This window comes from Schistocerca nitens, chromosome 5 (genome assembly GCF_023898315.1).
Source record: "Schistocerca nitens isolate TAMUIC-IGC-003100 chromosome 5, iqSchNite1.1, whole genome shotgun sequence".
Taxonomy (NCBI): Eukaryota; Metazoa; Arthropoda; class Insecta; order Orthoptera; family Acrididae; genus Schistocerca; species Schistocerca nitens.
In genome coordinates, this window is record NC_064618.1 from 641,590,449 (window position 1) to 641,603,944 (window position 13,496).

Consider the following 13,496-nt stretch of genomic DNA (forward strand, 5'->3'; position numbering starts at 1 on the left):
ATCTAAAACAAAACACGACATGACATTATTCTCGAACTCGAAAGAACAGAAAAGAAAGAAATGCTGCAAAAAGCGAGTGTATGTGTTAAAGGTTTATTTTACCTGTAGTATTTCTTAGCATTAGGTGCTTCTATATTTGAGCGATGAGCAGAACGTTTGGCGACTCTGGGTGCCTGCACTGTGATGTCCAAAGGTTCTACAATATGACACGCCTCTTCGAAAATTTCTTCATATTTCGTTTCTCTGTATCGTTAAAGTGTTCTTATACACTGTCTACCATCTCACAGCAAATGTTGAGATCTAATGCAACAGCCTGAAGTTGCCGTGAAAGCGAGACAGTAATTTCAAATACAGCAGCGGTTACCGTCAAAGTTAAGACAAAGTCATATCGTTGAATAGAAGCCAGAAGACTTGCACTTTCCGATGATGGAGAAGTTCTATCCATTTCTTCAAGGAACTGTACGGTAGAGTCAAAGGGCTCTATGCACTGAAGGAGTTCATCATGACTTTCAAGTCAGCATGTATCACTAAGACTTTGTAACTTAACTCTTTTTGCCTCTGGGTGTTTTTCAAAGACAGCTCGCTTGGTAACTTCCAACCTTTTTGCTGACTCGCGCACAAAATTGGTAACACGACTTAACAACTCCCGTCATATTGAAAACTAGGCAAGCTGCAGGCTCTCACGATAGCTATGTTTAGTTTATGTGCTGCACAATACATATAAATCGCTAGCGGTTGGAGCTGCTTTATTCGGAATTTACGCCACTGAACTTTCCAGACATGTTGGCACCTCCATCATAACCTTGACCTCTCAAATTCTCAACTTGTAGGCCGACTTGATTTAATTCTTGAACGATTTAGTCGCTTAATGCAGCGCCAGTCATGTCCGTTGCAGAATGAAAGCATATGAAGTTTTCGTGTATTGTGCTTTTTTGTAAATTCAGATACCTGATACGTACACTGAGTTGTTCTGTACCACTGGCATCCGTTGTTTCGTCGCCAAGGACAGCATAATATTTTGCTTCTTTGACTTTATCGAGTACGTTTTTAATAACGAGAGAATGGCAACAATCAATAAGCTGATTCTGAGTTGTTCTGCTCAGATATGTAGCATTTTTTGGAGCTGCCTCTAAATGTTTTTGGAGAGATGAATCAACTGAGTTAACGCGAAATTTTAAAAGTGCTCGAAATTTTCCTTGGCTGATGTCATCACTTAGTGTACCATAATCTTGGTGGCCTCTTAACGGTAGGTTTTCTCGATCACATAATATGATCGTCTTTGTTGTAGGAATCAGCCGCTCTCTGTTTGGTTTAATCATTTTCAGTTTCACAATTTCGATTAAATTATTTACAGTTTTTTCACAGTTTTCATATGAACGTTTGAAATGTGTGCTTTTTAAAACTGCCATTTTGTGATAATCTGTAGCAGAATGGTTTCTGAAGATTTTAGTGCTTTTTTTGTATTTGCAAAGTAGACGAGTGACTAAATATCTTAGAGCCACAGAATGCTTGCCCCCATTATCTGGACCAGAAAATAGTACGCAAGGCAGACAATATGCACCGTTCTGTTGTTGGCTACAGACTAGCCAAGAGTATTCCTTTAGCCAATTAGAACGGAACTTTCTTTTTTGTCCACCCTCTGTCTGCTCCGGATATTCATAATTACGAGGTTGTTCTGAAGACTCGGTCAGGTGTTATACTTTTCCTCGTCATTGAGTACTTTTCCTACCACATACGAAATATCAAAAGTATTTTCAGCGTAAGTAGTCGATGTACTAGCCACTCCCACTGACACTAGTTCCGGATGTGTAACAACAGCAAACAAAAACTACAACTATTACGCAAATCAGAGAATCATACATAAGCAAATCAACAACTTACCAACAACTAAAGTCAACTAAAGTAACTCTTAGGAACTATATTACAGGGTTATTTCAATAGGCCAATAATCTTATAAGGGTTTAAAATAAAACTCATGAATATGAAGCTTTTCTTTTATTGTGGTGCACACTTGAAATCAGCTAGTTCCTGTAAAAGTGACATACAAACTAACCTAATCGACCAAAATGTATGAAACAGCTGATTTTCGCGATTTTGAAGTTGGTCCCACAGTAAAAGTTGTTCTTATTGATGAGTGAAAAATGGAAATGAAGTCCCATGCTTCTTTACAGAGCGTAGGGGAACGATGCGGGAAACCCGCACCGCCTTACTAGGCAAGGTCCTAATGGAGGTGGTTTGCCGTTGCCTTCCTCCGACCGTAATGGGGATGAATGATGATGATGAAGACGACACAACAACACCCAGTCATCTCGAGGCAGGAAAAATCCCTGACCCCGCCGGGAATCGAACCCGGGACCCCGTGCTCGGGAAGCGAGAACGCTACCGCGAGACCACAAAGGGCGGACTATTGATGAGTACTTAAACCCATTAAAAATTATTTACCGCTTTTAGGTAAATAACGCTGTATATAAAAAAAGAATTCACACGAAGATTGATATTACATTACATCATTTACGCTTTAATATTACTTCACGCTGTCCTTTGTAGGGCAGGCAGAGAGGATCGAATGCTCAGAGCATTTTTGTTGCCAACAGTGAAATGAGATTTCCCACTAAAAGAACTTAATCAAAACCACTACAAACCACTACATTTTTTATCGTGCCTTTAACAAAACCATAGATCGTTGTTTTTAAGCACTGAGTATGTTGAGTAACCGAAAGTATGAGACAATTCAATTTATCCGCTTGTTTAAAGCTAGAACAATATTATGAAACGTGGCACAGCGAACGTACCTAACAGAAAATGAAGAATGAGATTTTTACTCTGCAGTGGAGTGTGTGCTGATATGCAGCTTCCTGGCAGATTAAAACTGTGTGCCGGACCGAGACTCCCGAGTTCGAGTCTCGGTCCGGCACACAATTTTAATCTGCCAGGAAGTTTCAGAAAATGAAGAGCTCGGGATTATCAACGTCTTCCTCGACAGAAGTTTCAACACCAGAGGTAGAGGTAGTAGCGGATCAAGTATGTTCAGATGCTTTACATGTCAACAGTTCCTATCAGGTCACATGAAATTGAATGAAACCGCAAACAGCTGTTAATTGATTGTCTATTAACACGATCGGTTTCGCTGCGTTAAAGCAACATCCTCTGGTGTAAGTGGTGTCACATAAATTAACACGTGGAGGCACCCCAAAGTTCGTAGTCAGAGAATCCAACCCCAATGAAGAGGGGAAGTGCTCAACGAATAAAAATCTGCGGAACATTGGGCGAATAGTGCAGGGGCTACGGCAACACATTAGTCGTACGGGTATAGCACTAGTAGATTCTCTGACTACGAACGTTGGGAGCATCTCCATGTCTGGTCCCGGTGGAGGTTCGAGTCCTCCCTCGGCCATGGGTGTGTGTGTTTGTTCTTAGGATAATTTAGTTTAAGTAGTGTGTAAGCTTAGGGACTGATGACCTTAGCAGTTAAGTCCCATCAGATTTCACACACATTTGAACATTTTTGAACATCCCCATGTGCTAATTTATGTGACACCACTTTCATCCGAATACGCTGCTTTAACGCAGCGAGACCGGTCTGATCAATAAACCATCAGTTAACAGCTGTCTGCGGTGTCATTCACTTTCAAGTCACCATGAATTTCAACGGCTGTGGCTGCTCATGTTACGAATTTGTAAGTTCCTGCTGCGTCAGCACTTCTGTTGGCAGTTCATTATTGTGGCAACGCTGTTTCTTCCTTCCGATTCCTGCTCGAATCGACAAATGCTCATTCATCATTTCGGATTTCATTTTATTTCCCGCTTTAGTTTTAATAACGTTCATCTGGCTAAAAAGCCTTTCCACTTAAGCATTCGATCATGTAACATTAGTCGTGACGGCGTAAAAGTAGTCAGTTCGTGAAATGTGTTGACGTCATTTGCATCTCTGTGTTGAAGCACTTCACACCAGAAATTAACAGCTTCTGTTTCGGACCATTTGGCAACAGCTGAATTTTGAACGACACGATGAGCTTTGGACACTGAAAGAAGTGAAATTCTCCCCAAAATTTCATTGCAACAACTGAATTATTAATTGGTACACAAACTGGATGCATCTCAAACGTAGGACATGTTCTTGTTCTGGGTATAATTAAGATTTTCTCAATTCATTAAACTTGTTTTCGGACTAATATCCTAGATATGTTTTGGGATCTAAATGGTTTTCAAAGTCTAAATTTAATTTTCTTTGCATAGGTGCATAGGATGTGTAGAGACAAAAACTTTTTTTTATTAATGATTCTGTTAGTACAACGTGGTTATTTAACAGCTTACATGGATCCTCTGTGTTGAGTTCAAAATGTTATTAACGAGATGCAAATTTGAAAAAATCGTCTTGGAAAATATTTAAATACGCCTAACTGGATTCATGAGAAAACACTGAATAAAGCATTTCTGCAGTGTACCAGTTGTCTTCGATTCGCGTTGTTTCAATGTGCGTTCTAAGCTCTAACCACTGGTCTGTAGTCCTTGTTACCGTAGGCTCAATGGACAACCATCGAATATCACATGCGCGTGGAATTTTAAGGGGTTCTGCTCCTTTGACAGTCTGGTAAATATCACTATTCAACTGTCGGCGAGTTGAAGAATGCAAAAACCAATTATACTTTCCCTAACAAAGACGTCCAGATTCCCTGGAGCGTCTCACTTGCAGCAGAAGTAGCAAGTTGAGCTGAATGGCTTAAAAATTTTATAAGAAATAAATCCAGAAATACATTTTTCAAAATTTGATTGACACCAGTTGAACACCTACAATTACATTCGTATTGTCTGTGCCTACACTTGCAGCTTGTTTAGCTCTAATTTCAATTCTTGAGGCGTGTCTTTAATTGCTGTCACACTACACTGTGCATTATAATGTCCGGGATCGGCTAATTTTAAAAATGTTGAAATAATCGCATTGGTTGCAACACTGTAATATATTATTGTTATTGCTAAAAAAATGGTCACGCTATCTGTTGATTCATTAATTATAATGATACACATGCTGTCACCGATATCTTACCGCAAATTTTTCACAAAGTACCGCCTTTTACACGTTTTATAGCTGCACTACATTTTGTTCTACGTATTTTAAGTTTTCTGACAATATTGTTGTTGTTGTTGTTGTTGTGGTCTTCAGTCCTGAGACTGGTTTGATGCAGCTCTCCATGCTACTCTATCCTGTGCAAGCTTCTTCATCTCCCAGTACCTACTGCATCCTACATCCTTCTGAATCTGCTTAGTGTATTCATCTCTTGGTCTCCCTCTACTATTTTTACCCTTCACGCTGCCCTCCAATACCAAATTGGTGATCCCTCGATGTCTTAGAACATGTCCTGCCAACCGATCCCTTCTTCTAGTCAAGTTGTGCCACAAGCTCCTCTTCTCCCCAATTCTATTCAATACCTCCTCATTAGTTATGTGATCTACCCATCTGATCTTCAGCATTCTTCTGTATCACCACATTTCGAAAAGTTCTATTCTCTTCTTTTCTAAGCTATTTATCGTCCACGTTTCACTTCCATACATGGCTACACTCCACACAAATACTTTCAGAAACGACTTCCTGACATTTGAATCTATACTCAATGTTAACAAATTTCTCTTCTTCAGAAGCTTTCCTTGCCATTGCCAGTCTACATTTTATATCCTCTTTACTTCGACCACCATCAGTTATTTTGCTCCCCAAATAGCAAAACTCCTTTACTACTTTTAAGTGTCTCATTTCCTAATCTAATTCCCTCAGCATCACCCGACTTAATTCGACTAAATTCCATTATCCTCGTTTTGCTTTTGTTGATGTTCATCTTATACCCTCCTTTCAAGACACTGTCCATTCCGTTCAACTGCTCTTCCAAGTCCTTTGCTGTCTCTGACAGAATTACAATATTATCGGCGAACCTCAAAGTTTTTATTTCTTCTCCATGGTTTTTAATACCTACGCCGAACTTTTCTTTTGTTTCCTTTACTGCTTGCTCAATATACAGATTGAATAACATCGGGGATAGGCTACAACCCTGTCTCACTCTCTTCCCAATCACTGCTTCCCTTTCATGCCCCTCGACTCTTATAACTGCCATCTGGTTTCTGTACAAATTGTAAGTAGCCTTTAGCTCCCTGTATTTTAGCCCGGCCACCTTTAGAATTTGAAAGAGAGTATTCCAATCAACATTGTCAAAAGCTTTCTCTAAGTCTACAAATGCTAGAAACGTAGGTTTGCCTTTCCTTAATCTTTCTTCTAAGATAAGTCGTAAGGTCAGTATTGTCTGTGAATTTACTCTTGCACGAATCAGTTAATTGGTGACATGACATGATCGGACATGGGTGGAAACAAGTATGCAAAGGGACCCTCAACTTGACTCACTTTTGAATACTCTTTCACACTATTTTTGTTTGATGACGATGGTGCTGCCCCATGTTTTGTGTGTTTTATTACGTCAGTGTAGCTTATTATTGCCGCAGAACACGCTAACAAAATATTACGGAAAAATTTGCAATATACTCTTCTGTCATCGTCTTGAATTCTTTCTAGCCAGTCTGCAAATTTACTACCGCGTAGCGATTCTGCACGAAATTTGTGGGTATACTGTCCCTTTACTTTACACATGTTTAGTACTAAACAACAGCAAGTGATATAAGATACACCACATTATCATCGGCACTACAGATATGCACTGAGCATGGAATTGCAGGTTTAGTAATACAAGAGCGCATAATGTTTAGGTGATATAAATTTAAGAGCTACTAGAGGTTAGCAATTTAAACAGTGCAGTTTGCTGTATGTAGAATGGATCAAGTGATTTTAAAAATTAATTTTACCATAAACCACCCAAATGTTTTTAAAATTCGTCATAATTCACACGAGACAGTAGTAGATGAAAAATCTGCACACTAGACAGGTATTCAAAACCACCAAATTTAGTGGGAGAAACCATTAACTTCCCAATACTGATCCAGAGTACAGTCCACAGCCACCCACACCACACCGACCGAGAGATCAACGAACTGAACACAATAAAAAGTTACAAACTCGACTAATCGTGTTTGTATGAATTTCATTCAGTACATATAAATAATCAGAAAAATGTACCTGCTGAACGTTGAGTCGACAAGATAAGTCACCGACATTGTTTTCAGGTAATACTGGTTCATTTTCGTTCGATTTTACCTCTTCTTTCTTCCTTTTCAGTAAAAAAAGAAACGAACGAAGATCTCCTTGTCTACGTTTTGATGTCATTTTTTTGAAAATCTGTCAAATACGAACAAGAGCACATCTTGATTACAATTAAAAACCGCTTGAACAGCGCATTTTATTGTGTCTGATGGGACAAACCACACAACAATGCCCTATGCGTACAGCAGCACACTCGTATCAGGCGAGCGATTGGCGGTGGCAGTGGTCTGTGTATGTAGCTGCGTTCGGAATGGGTGTAGAGCGATTTAAAAACTAGTCACATAAGCACCTTCTTAGAGAAATGTAAAATTTGAAATCATACTACACCTACTTAAAATAGATTACGTAACAAGTGATGAAAATTGTGCTGTAGGTAGTATAGTACTAAGACGTTAGGTTATATTGATAACATTTTTATAATTGATAGCATTTTTATAGACAAATCAAAGGAACAAAATCATAGCATAAAACCTGTAATAAATGGACTATCAGATCATGACATGCAGCTCCTTGTTTTAGATGTACATTCTGAGCAGATTATCAAGACTGCTAAGTCTGAGTACAGGAGAGTAGTCAGTCAACCAAAAATTGAGTGTTTTAGAAAACTGCTCAAAGATATGAACTGGAAAGATGTTTATAGTGCCCATGACATGAATGAAAAGTATAATACATTCATGAACAATGTCAGTACCATGTTTGAAAACTGTTTTCCTCTAAAAGTTACTCAAATTTAACAGAAGTCTATAATAAAACCATGGATTACACAAGGAATAAAGATTTCCTGTAAGACAAAAAGTAAAATGTATCTGTCGACCAAGAATAGCTCCAATACTAAATACAAGGAACACCGTAAAATATTAAAAAAAGTAATTCAGACATCTAAACAAATGCACTACGAGAAGAAGATAGCAATGTCAGAGAACAAAATAAAAACATATAGGATATAGTGAAAGAGGAGACTGGTAGAACCAGAAAGGAACAGGAGCAAATAGCATTAAGGGTAAATGACACATTAGTAACCGATGGGCATAGTGTGGCTAATCTATTTAACAAGTAATTTATATCCGTTACCGATAGAATGGGATTGTCAGTATCAGTAAATAATGCCCTTGAATATCTGACACTAGCCTTTACAAATAGCTTCAGCTACTTGAATATGTCACTCACTTCACCAAAAGAAATAACTTCCACAATAAAATCTTTGAAAACAAAGCATTCTAGTGGTTACGAGGAAATATCAACAAAGTTAATTAAGGCATGTTCTTGTGAATTTAGTACAATTCTAAGTTACTTGTGTAACCAGTCAATTATAACTGGGACATTTCCTGACTGGCTAAAACATGCAGATGTTAAGCCTCTATTCAAGAAAGGGGATAAAGAGATACCATCAAACTACAGACCTATTTCACTTTTGCCAGCATTCTCAAAAATTTTAGAAAACGTAATGTACAGGCAGCTTCTCAACCATCTGACCACAAATAACATATTATCAAGAACACAGTTTGGATTTCTGAAGGGTTCTGGTATCGAGAAGGCTATTTACACCTACAGTGAAAATGTACTTAAGTCATTAAATAACAAATTACAAGCAGCAGGTATTTTCTGTGATTTGTCAAAGGTATTGGATTGTGTGAACCACAACATCCTTTTAAATAAATCAGAATTCTATGGTGTCACGGGCAGTGCTGCAAAATGGTTCAAGTCTTACCTAGCTAACAGGAAACAAAGCGTGTTAGTACAAGGGACTAGTGAATTAAGTCATCAGTCATCATCAGAATGGGAAGAAATTACATGTGGTGTCCCACAAGGATCCATCTTAGGGCCATTGCGTTTTCTTAGGTACATTAATGATCTCTCATCAGTTACACTGCCAGAAGCAGAGTTCATTTTGTTTGTAGATGACACAAGTATTGCAATAAATAGTATGTCAAGTGTAGTTCTAGAAAGATCTGCTAATGATATTTTCATGGATATTAATAAATGGTTTAAAGCCAACTCATTGACATTAAACTTTGAAAAGACTCACTACATGCAATTCAGAACCTGTAAGAGGTTTCCACCCAGCATATGCATAAAGTATGAAAAAGAGCAGATAGAAGAGGTTGACAGTCTTAAATTCCTGGGATTACAACTTGATAATAAATTCAGTTGGGGGGAGCACACCACAGAACTGCAGAAACGCCTTAACAAATCTGTATTTGCAATTCGAGTTTTAGCAGACATAGGCAACTTAAAAATGAAAAAGCTTGCATACTTTGCCTACTTTCATTCCATAATGTCATATGGTATAATATTTTGGGGTAACTCTTCAAGTCAAACAAAAGTTTTCAGAGTCCAAAAGCGTGTAATACGTATTATTTGTGGAGTAAATTCACAGACGTCATGTAGAAACCTTTTCAGAGGACTGGGTATACTAACCACTGCCTCTCAGTATATTTACTCCTTAATGAAATTTGTCCTAAATAATATATCTCTTTTTCCAACAAACAGCTCAGTTCATACATACAATATCAGGAACAAAAGTGATCTGCACAAAGACTTAAAAGCACTTACTTTAGTTCAAAAAGGGGTCCACTACTCAGGAACACTCATCTTCAATAATTTGCCAGCAAACATAAAAAATTTAGTTACAAGTAAAGATCAATTTAAAAGGAGCCTGAAAGATTTACTAGTGGCCAACTCCTTCTACTCCATTGACGAATTTTTTAATAGAAACAAATGATTTAAAAGTTGACATGTTCCACATCCACGAGGGTCTCCTCAGCATGGATCTATGGAACGAAAATCTAATCTAATCTAATCTAATATCAAGTTTAATTTGAGGTTTGACAAGGGTGGAGCCAGATGCTTTTTTTTTTTTTTTTTTAGAGGGGGCCTTGAGCCACTTTGCGCCCTCCCCCCTCCCCGAATCCACTACTGTGCATGAACACAATCTGACGACCTACCTTCCCCCACGCGTTAACACTCCACCCCATTCACACCCTCTACCTCTTCAGACACCCAGAACACAATTTGTCTCTTAATACGTTTCTGATGCACTTACACGAGTTACATGGACTTAATATTAATCCTTAACCCACTTAATTTAACAATAAACATCGATTTCAAACCATTAAAACATTGTTTTTAATCCAAGTAGCAATAGGTACAGAAATCAGTCGCAAATAATGTTTGTAAAGCAATAAACTGGTAGCCCAGATCGCAGGAATTCTTTTTATTCCATGATTACCGGTTTCGGCGAAACTAAAGCCGCCATCATCGGATCTTAGGACACATACAGGTTACAACATCAAGGCAAACAATGTAACCTGTACGTGTCCTAAGATCCGATGATGGCGGCTTTAGTTTCGCCGAAACCGGTAATCATGGAATAAAAAGAATTCCTGCGATCTTGGCTACCATTTTACTGTTTTACAACCATCTAGATCACTCCCACATGAGCACAATGTGCTCCCTACAAAGCAAATAATGTTTATTGCATATCTAGATTTCGGTCACTGCGTGACTATCTTCAGTGCTATAGGACATATAAGGAACCATTTGCATTAAGGTTGAAAGTTATCTTGATAAATAAAAAAGATAAAGATGATTGTGTGAATGTGCACCTTCTGGTTTATTTCTGGATCGTCTCTTTGTGAATGTATAGCCTCTTTATGAATGAAAAAAAGACTGAACTTGAATGAGATTTATTATACTCGACACTGCTAATTGACCCTTTGATACAGTAAACTCGTATCGCCTGTATTTGGCTTACCTATGTCACAATGAAAAACACTGCGCGCCTGCTCTCGTACAAAAAGAGGAAAAGGCGTGTCTTAATTTATGAACCGCTAGTAACTACAGAGAATCGCAGTAGTGCAATGTGATCTCTTAAATACATGCAATGCAAACTTGGTTTACATGAAATTTATCTCTCATAAAAAAGAATGTTCTTCAGGTAATGGGAGCTGGATAATGACGTTGCTCTCTAGAAAAAAATTCGTATCAAGAAACTGGCTTAAAAAGAATTCATCTCAAAAAAAGTTCTTGGCGCTATTCCATTTGTAAAATTTCACCATTTGACGCTTAGTAAGCAATAAGAAAATATTTCATTACAAATTACAATTACATAAGATCAACGCTGGAGAAATACAAAACTGTAAGTCAACATGAAAATTTATTCTGAAGCGATAGTGCTCTCACTAATGATTCAATTCTTTTCGTTTTTTTCAAATCCATTAAAACTGACTGTGGAAAAAACTTTATAAAGACAGCAAGAAATTCCTAATTTGGATATCTGTGTTCAACCAAGAATGCCGAACTAAATGCTGCTGCAGCAAAGCAAAATATGTTCATTCCCTACCTTAAATACCCATCTTCTCAAAGTAGTAAATACATCTCATTCAATGCACAATAATAATATTCCTTTTGGAATAATTAGATCTTCCAGCAGATAAATAAAATAAATCCCAAGAGCACCATGTTCTTCGTCCTTCCTGTACAAGCTTGCCGCCATGACACCACTGCTACAACTCCTTATCTCCTCACGATGAACACTTGACATCTGCACATCTTTGGAGAGCAATGGTGACCTAACTAGTCTTCGGGCAGCGCAGCTTCTCTGGCGAGGCTGGGCGCGTATAAAAAAAAGATACAACTATTATATGCGCGTCCTAAGACATCCAAAAACAAGAAAATTACCTACAAAATGATATACACATACCTTTCAAGACAACTGGCTTGGCTTATTAAATGCACAGTTATATGAACTTTAACTGTGAGTCAGTCATAAAATACATACTAATAAATGTAAGAGAAAACATTAAGGCCACTTGTATATCTACATAGTCCCAACTAGACTATTCACGTCAAAGGCTGAGTTCACGCTGGGTCGCTGGTTACAGTTAACACGCAGCGTACATCATACCAATCTACACGTACAATGCCCTATTTGCACGTGTGATGCTTTGATAACATGTATCAACATTATTTTACAATTCGTACGTTTTATAGTTTTATATATTATTTTATGCTTTTAAAAATATTTGTATGAAACAAATAATGTCGTTGTAACTAAAACCAGTGAATAATGTTCTAGTTTTACAGTTACAGATGGAGGTAATTGCGTGAACGCAGCAGTGGCATAATTTACTGCCGCACACTTTAAACTGAACATAATATTAAAAAGTACAGATATCTTGTTCAAAATACCTAAGTTAATAATTTTTTATTTTAACCGTGTTACGTACTAAGGAAAAATGAATTAATAATGTTGTCAACTCATCACCCGCGTAAAAGGGCACTGTAGATTGGTATAACGTACACTGAAGCCAACTCTGTTGTAACTGTAAACAACCTTTTGACATTAGTAGTCCAGTTAGGACTATGTGCATATACAGGGTGACAATTACTGAATTATATGAAATAACATCGTCGTAACTTCTGAACAGTTGCGTAAGGACGTTCAAACTGCACTGTTGCCGCGTGATATTATGGGAATTAGTATTGTTTCGTTTGGCGACGAAGCTCACTTTCATTTGGAATAGCAGCACTCCATCTTCAGGCCACAAGTGGCTCATCGGGACCATCCGACCGCCGTGTCATCCTCAATGGGGATGCGGATACGAGGAGCGTGTGGTCAGCACACGGCTCTCCCGGTCGTTACGACGGTTTTCTGTGACCGGAGCCACTACTGTTCGGTCGAGTAGCTCCTCAATTAGCATCTCGAGGCTGAGTGCACCCCGATAAACGGCAACAGCGCATGGGCGCGCAGATAGTCACCCGTCCAAGTTCCGGCCACACCAGACAGCCCTTAACTTCCGTGATCTGACGGGAACCGGTGTATGCACTGCGGCAAGGTCGTTGCCACTTTCATTTGGATGGGCTCGTCAAAAAGCAAAATTGGCGCTGTTGGGGGACTGAGGATCAGCAATTCGTGTTCGAGAAGGCTCTTCACCCTCAACGCGTGACTGTGTGGTGTGCAGTTACCAGTCACGGAATAATCGGTACGATGTTCTTTGATGGCACAGTAACTACTGAACGGTACACGAAGGTTTTGGAAGATGATTTTATCCCCATTATCCAAAATGACCCTGATTTCGACAAGACACGGCTAACGCAAGTGGAGCTCGACCCACTCGAAGCAGGAAAGTGTTCGATGTCCAGGAGGAGCACTTTGGAGACCGCATTCTGGCTCTGGGGTACCTCTGGGTACCACTGACATGGGCCTCGATTGACGGCCATATTTTCCGGATCTGAACACATGCGACTCCTTTTTGTGGGGCTATATTAAAAACAAGGTGTACAGCAATAGCCCTAAAAC

General features: G+C 38.7%; 1 protein-coding gene across 2 annotated transcripts in view; it reads left to right on the forward strand.

Moving 5' to 3' along the window:
* LOC126259450 (probable cytochrome P450 301a1, mitochondrial) overlaps window positions 1-13,496 on the forward strand; it is a 301,288-nt gene that overhangs the window by 22,923 nt on the left and 264,869 nt on the right. The window lies entirely within an intron of this gene.